The 7,749-nt window shown below is 30.1% G+C and overlaps 1 long non-coding RNA gene across 1 annotated transcript; it reads left to right on the top strand.

Annotated features, from left to right (window-relative positions):
* The first annotated feature begins 4,124 nt into the window (after nucleotides 1-4,124).
* Nucleotides 4,125-6,206, top strand: LOC132738876 (uncharacterized). The gene is made up of 3 exons (XR_009626927.1): nucleotides 4,125-4,162; nucleotides 4,766-4,782; nucleotides 5,806-6,206. It is a non-coding gene; the product is annotated as an uncharacterized LOC132738876 (long non-coding RNA).
* The last annotated feature ends 1,543 nt before the right edge of the window (nucleotides 6,207-7,749 follow it).

The raw sequence follows: 7,749 nt of genomic DNA, 5'->3' as shown, positions 1-7,749 counted from the left end.
TCAAATTAAGCTACAATAAATTTTAAAACATTTCCCTTCATTGCTCGTACTTTTTTTCTTAATTTAAGCACGCACAACTTCTTCTGGAAATGGAACAAAACAGGTTGAATGCAAGACAGAATAGTGACATGACTGGTAATAGTAGAGGTAACCTAAGTTCTGCAGCTAGCAGTCAGTACGGGTATACAAGAGGTGGTCTAGAATCATCCGGTTCTGATAGATGTGGTGGCGACAGGTTTGTATCATTTATATTAGTTGTATCATTTGTTTTTTTTGTATTATTATCATTTGTATTATCATTTGTATTATTTGTATTATCATCATTTGTATTATTTGTATCTTTTATATTATTTGCATCATTTATATTTTTTTTATTATTATCATTTTTTTTTATTTGTATCATTTGTATTATTTGTATCATTTATATTATTTGTATTATTATCATTTGTATTATTTGTATCATTTGTTTTTTTTATTATTAGAATTTTTTTATATGTATCATTTGTATTATTTGTATCATTTATAGTATTTGTATCATTTGTTTTATTTGTATTATTATCATTTGTATTATTTGCATCATTTGTTTTATTTGTATTATTATCATTTGTATTATTTGTTTTATTTGTATCATTATCATTTGTATTATTTGTATCATTTGTATTATTTGTATCATTTGTATTATTTGTATCATTTATATTATTTGTTTTATTTGTATCATTATCATTTGTTTTATTTGTATCATTATCATTTGTATTATTTGTATCATTTGTATTATTTGTATCATTTATATTATTTGTATCATTTATATATTTGTATAATTTGGGTCATTTGTTTTATTTGTATTATTATCATTTATATTATTTGTATCATTTATTTTATTTGTATTATAATCATTTGTATTATTTGTATCATTTGTATTATTTGTATCATTTATATTATTTGTATAATTTGTATCATTTATTTTATTTGTATTATTATCATTTGCATTATTTGTATCATTTTTTTTCTTCCTTAAAGTGACTTAACTAAGGTTTTTTTTAACATGATGGGACTGATAAAATTTTTCGTGATAAATGTAAGTCTAGGTCAATAAATGGGCAAATTTCTTATCTTTGGCTCACTCAGTTATTTTTTTCTGAATATATATTCTTATTATGAAAAAATAACTCAAAATTGAAAAACGTTGCAACGCTTTTCACTCATATATATATATATATATATATATATATATATATATATTATATATACACAACTTTTTAATTTATTTTTGTGTTTTTTACAGTAATCGTTTGTATGTGTTTCTATTTTAAGCGCTCTTTTTTATTTATATAAGTAATTCAAATTTTATGTTTTTCGACCTCAGTTGAGTTCCTTTAAAGATAATGATCTTTTCTCCTCTCTATACAATGACAGATAATTGGTATTTCTTAGTGGCAATTTACACTTATGTGAGGAAGCTATCAAGCTAGCTTACGGAACGTCGGTGGTCCGTTCATTGTTCATGCCTGATGCACGGAACGGCACCCGAGGTCTTCCTCAACCAATTAATATGCTATGACCTGTACTATATTTTAGATTTCTTCTTTCTTTATTTTTTTTGTTACTATTTTTATATGGAAACAACATAAGTTTTCTGCTAATAGATTTTATAAAAAAAAGTTATTCATTAGAAAGTTACAGTACATCGTTAGCTATATGTTTTTTATTGCAGCGGTAAACTAGCTGCTTCAAAGATTACTGGCCGCAGGAATGAACAAAGGACAGAGTACCAATCTGCTTACAGTAAGTTTCTATAGGGTGACTCACGCTATATATGACGTTATTTGATTTAGTGACGTCATATCTTATGATAATCAACGTGCCACCATTCTTTTCTTAGTACCTTAATATGAAATTAGACAAAGCCTGTGAACGGGGAAGTCGGTAAAAAATCCTTTCATTTTTTCCGTTTTAAAGGTGTCATTCGGTATTATATATACCCGCTTCCGTTTTCACTCGGAACACTCGACGATTATTATTAATCCGAAAAGTTGAGATTTGTTCCGTTATCGGAATACAACGCCTTTTATCATTGAGTTACATTGTAAATGGCGGCGCCTAACTAGAACTGACACTGAAAATTTCATTGATAGGTATAGAATTATATATATTTTTTAATTGCTTTTTTATTTGATTTTCTTTTATATATACACGTGTAGTCTATAGCCGGGCAAGCCAAAGCCCGGGCCCGCGAAGCGGGCCCGGAATTTGACTTCCCCGTATAAAAATCATTAATTTAATATGAAATTAGGCAAAGCCTATGAACAGGGAAGTCGGTTAAAAAATCATTCATTTTAATTTTCCGTTTTAAATGTGTCATTCGTTATTTCACGCACCGCTTCCGTTTTCACTCGAACTACTCGACGATTATTATTAATCCGAAAAGCTGCGATTGTACGTTATGTGAATATCTCGCATATTATCATAGAGTTACATTGAAAATGGCGGCGCCCGACTAATACTGACACTGAAAATTTCATTGATAGGTGTATAATTCTATATCTTTTTTAATTGTTTTTCTTACTTGATTACCTTTTAAATATACACATGTAGTCTATTGCCGGGCAAGCCAAAGCCCGGGCCCGCTTCGCGGACCCGGTCTTTGACTTCCCCGTATGAATTTGATCAGTTTCTAATTTTTATTTGTTAAACTGAATTCCAGCAATTAATTTTTAAAGCGCTTCAAGCTTATATTTCAAGTCGTTTACGCCGTGTTATACGTTTTAAAGGAACTCTACTGTACTGAGGTTCAAAAGCATAAAAACATAAAATTTAAATTTCTTACATGAATCATCTGGCGCACTTGAACAAGAAAGATATCTAAAGATACTTAAGATTTTTGTCGGTATTTATTGGATATCCATAAGATAGTGGAAAATACTCAGCCCGATTTGATTAAAAAGTTTTGCAATGCTTTTCAATATTTGGTCATTTTATACAATAAAAATAATCATACTGTGAAAACGTAGTGAGCTAATGATCTGAAAATTTGCACAAAGTTATTGGTTCTTACACTGCATCAAATGGAACGTTAATCTAAAAAAAATATTTCCTGTCAAGTCATGTCAAAAAACCTCAGTGAAGTCCCTTTAAAACAACTGAAGAATTCTAGGACACCATAGAATTTATGTAATTTCTTGATATATACACAGTGTAACAATTTCTGAGATATCTTTTAAAATGTTACATCATATAAACATTGAAATAAATGAAACATTGTATAATGACATTTGTCGGCATTTGATTTCAGAAGGACGAACCCTAGGGAATTTTTCGGCAGGAAAAATTACAAAAAATTTTTTATTTTGTATTATCTTTAAAAGCCTTTGCTTTAATATTCCCCCTTCCCGGCGGGGAATTAAATCCCCAAAGGGGTTAATTTTTATCCATAGCTTACGGAACATGGGTTTTTGCCTCGTCCCTGAAAATGCACAAAGGGGGCACGAAAGGGTCTTCCCCACCATAAAAATAGCTAAAAATCACTTTAAAACCCATAAAAATTTTTGTTTTATTTAAAAGGGCCTACTGTTAAAACATTATAACAGTTTTTTTTACTCTATTAACATCTAAATATTTTATCTTTTTTGATTATTTATCTGTTTGTCCTCGCATTGTTTACTTAATTTAAATTTTTTTGTTTGGTTTGGTTTGGCTTTTCGCGCATCAAAAAATTTATTCATATGGGGCATATGGCGGGAAACAGGGAAAAGATTTTTGCTTACCTGGTGTTACAAACTTAAAGCAACGCCAGTGGTCAAAATCACCTGCTAGAGCTAAGAGATGCATAGAATCCAGTAATTCGAACCAAACTTAGTCGCCTCTTGCGATCATGCAGTGATACACAGTGGCTGTAATTCTGATTCTCAACCTTTAAAGGCAACCCCTCTGGCCACAAGGGGTCATCAACTTTTATTATATTTTCTGGAATTCACAATAATTGAATACTTAAGATAAAATAGTGTTTAAAATGGCGCCATTGTTTATCTTGAACAGCCCCGATAACATCGACTTTGTAGCTCTTTTTGAGGCATTTTGCGTTGTTGTTTTTTTTTTTAAGTTTTAACAAGAATTGATATGATTTTTTTCAGGTCCAACAGAGGTGGGCTTCCACAACTTGGATCAGGTATGTTAAACATCTATTCACCTTGTCATAATAAATGGAAGGAAACATACTTGTTTACTTGATTTTAGTTTATGTTTTATTTATTTTTTTAATTAATTTTTTTTTTTTTTTACTTTTTATTAAAGGGACAGTATGTTAAAAATCTATTCACCGTATGCTAGTGTAAATGGGAGAAAGCATACTCTATTTTTTTTCGCAAACTTTACTTCTGAAATACAGGGTCGAATCCAGAACAGGAGACTGTCCATGTTTTTTTGTTTTTTTTTAAGATAATGACTTAAATAACTACCTGTCAATTGCATCATGCGTAAACATTGTTTTTTACATATATTCATATTCTTTTTTTCTTTTTTTTTATAATTAAGTTATTTAGAAGATACATATAAAATTTTGTAAATTAATACTGAATAATTGTAAATTAATACTAAATAATTATATTTATTAATACTGAATAATTATGTTAATTAATACTTAATAATTATGTTAATTAATAATGAATAATTATGTTATTAATACTGAATAATTATGTTAATTAATACTGAATAATTATGTTAATTTATACTAAATAATTATGTATAATTGTTTTAATTGCTTTTCTTCTAGGTCGTGGCGGCGCTAGTGTATGTATAGTTTTGATCATATTGCTTTACTCGTATTTCACACATTATAACGATTTCTTTTTTAATCGTTTACAAGAAAACACATATTTTTAAAAATCTTACTAGTATGAATAATCATTGAAATTTTGTTCGCTGACTCTGTTTTATTATGCTTTTAGTTTATCTTGTTATTCATATTCGCATACGTGTAAACGAAGTAGTAAGTAATTAAGGTTGATGACTATGTTTTATTTTTGAAAAAGTTATATGTATTGTTTCTGCAAGTTCGCAGACTTGTTTAACTTGTTATTTAAGCATATTTATTATTAATATTTTACTTGTGTGACGGCGTGCCCGAGTGGTTAACGCGTCAGATCGCTGGCCGCATGTGTTCAAACCCAGTCAGGGGCCAGCCGTTCTTTCATTGAACAAGAAACATTACACTCATTTCTCAGTACTGGTGAGCTCTAGGAACGGATTCGATAGTGTTTCAGTTTAGTTTAATAATATTTTATTGTATAAATATACACACAATATACAATTAAATAATTTTACAGACATAATCAAGTGTACATACAAAAGGGTTTCAGTAAGCTTATAGCTTCCGATACAGTCGTTCTTAAATAAATTTCCTACAATCTAAACTAATTAATGAGCCGCGTCATGACAAATAATTTAGATATAGTAGATACAACTTAATATATTAATAATTCATCCTCTATATTGATTTGTTATGGACATGTTTAGATAAGATCTTGTGATTTATGTTAGTATGTATTGTAAAATTGTTTATTTATGTATGACGATGTATGATTGTACAAGTAAAAAATAAAGTATATGTTCTGTTCTGACAAAACCAACGTAATGCGTTTGCGACCAGACCAGCCTGCGCATCCGCGCCGTCTGATCAGGATCCATGCTGTTCGCTATCAGTTTCTCTACTTGTTATAAAGTTTGTAAACGAACAGCATGGATCCTGATCAGACTGCGCATTATGTTGGTTTTGTCATGACGCGGCTAATTTGTTATTTCTATAAATTTCAGAATGGTGGATTGCGATGCAGTATGCCTAATTAAACTACATGGATGTTAGAAACAGCAAACAGCTATCTTAATAAATTTATTGACATTCTTAAATACAAAGGGACAAATAAGTTTTACTATATTTACATATAAATTATAAATTGCTTACATTTAGATATGTTATTATTATCATTGGTTACAAGTGCTCACATGTAACTATATATGTATGTACCTTTAGTTAATGATTTATGCTTGAACCGTTTCAAGTTAAGAAATCTCTCAAATACAATATCAAGTGAGGTAAGTGAATACGAGTCACGCAGCAAAAAATAATATGAGCCGCTTCATGACAAAAGCAGCGTTTGCGGCCAGCATGGATCCAGACCAGCCTGCGCAGATAGGATCCATGCTGTTCGCTTATAAACCCTTATAAACCCCTACAAGTAAAGAAACTAATAGCGAACAGCATGGATCCTGATCAGACTGCGCGAATGCGCAGGCTGGTCTGGATGCATGCTGGTCGCAAACGCATTACGTTGGTTTTGTCGTGACGCGGTTCATATATTAATATACCCGTGTAAAGTGTGAATATCTTGCAGATGATTCGATGAAGATATGTTTTCGTTTTCTCAGAAATGAATGTTGGAATGATTGTTAACAACAAAAACAATGGTTTGTAAAACAATACACTTGTTAACTTTAAATATATATTTGTAACAGATATTAGAATAAAAAAATATATACTAAAAAGATATTAAAGGAATGATTTTGCACTATGTTTATGGGTTTTGCACTATGTTTATGGGTTTTGTATCACAAATCTTGAAATATCTACAATATTTCCGTCCTACAGTAGAAGACACAAAAAGACACCTAGCGCAACCATTGAGTATAAGTTAATTTATATTAATATCAGCGGTTATTTATGATTTGTTGATTGTTTATTACTCCCACAGCAAAGTTTTAGCTATACGTTGTGGCCGTAAATATCGCCCAGTAATAATTATTTGTTCTTGTATTTCCACAAATTTATAAGTTATATATTGTTACTCTTAAATTTAGTCACCAGTTTAAGTTTTTTAGATACTGATTTTATTTCTTGGACGTGAACCGTTCTCAGCTTATGTAAAGGTATATGTAATTTTCTAAATAAAAAACTAATCAAAATAATCTATCAATGACAGACAATAACAAGCGTTATAAACTTACTTAAACGTTACTGCTTAAGACTTAGTAAAGATTTGATTTTGACAAGGTTCATTTTTTATTATGTTCCGGCCGTAAAATATCGCCCTAATAAGTCAGATTTCAAACATTGTTATCATTTTTAAAATATTTACTCATTTACTTTACGACATTTCAATGTCGATTGGGTTTTATAGCAGAGAAGAAATGACAGTGCCACGTTATAAGATAAAATCTTGAGTACAAAAAAGTATCAAATAACATCAGGAAATATTATAGTAGGAGAAATAGAATTAATACAACGCTTAAGGGAATTTACTTTTTAAAGAGGATAATATACTCTACATGATACTTCTACTGAAACATGTAGCCTTCATGATGAAATTGTAAAAAAAAGAAAAAATCAGCACAAAATAAATTAAAATGATGAAAGCTTTGTAAACTAAAATAGAGACTAGAGAACGCCAGAACCTACGAAATTGAAAATGTTGTAGACACGGTTTGATTGGGCCTGTTGATGAACGGTACTAGAATTGCAAGTTACCGTCCACGCCCCCAGCACCGGCAACACATATGCAATTTTCATTCTACCAAGTAAGTCCACTTGGCCGGACTTTAGTATAATTTTACATCTAAATATAGGATGTTTCTAAATTCAAAATTTCACCATTTTGGCGTTTAAATGTTGAATTCTGCTTAAGCCGGTGCTAGGGGGCGTGGACGGTAACTTTTTTCTTTTTCCTTCTTTTTTTTTTGGTATACTAAATAACTACAGTCTTC

This window comes from Ruditapes philippinarum, unplaced genomic scaffold (assembly GCF_026571515.1).
Source record: "Ruditapes philippinarum isolate M1 unplaced genomic scaffold, ASM2657151v2 ctg5973_1_1_1_1, whole genome shotgun sequence".
In the NCBI taxonomy this organism is placed as follows: domain Eukaryota; kingdom Metazoa; phylum Mollusca; class Bivalvia; order Venerida; family Veneridae; genus Ruditapes; species Ruditapes philippinarum.
Note: the sequence above shows the minus strand (reverse complement) of the source record. Positions and strands in the feature narration are given on the sequence as shown.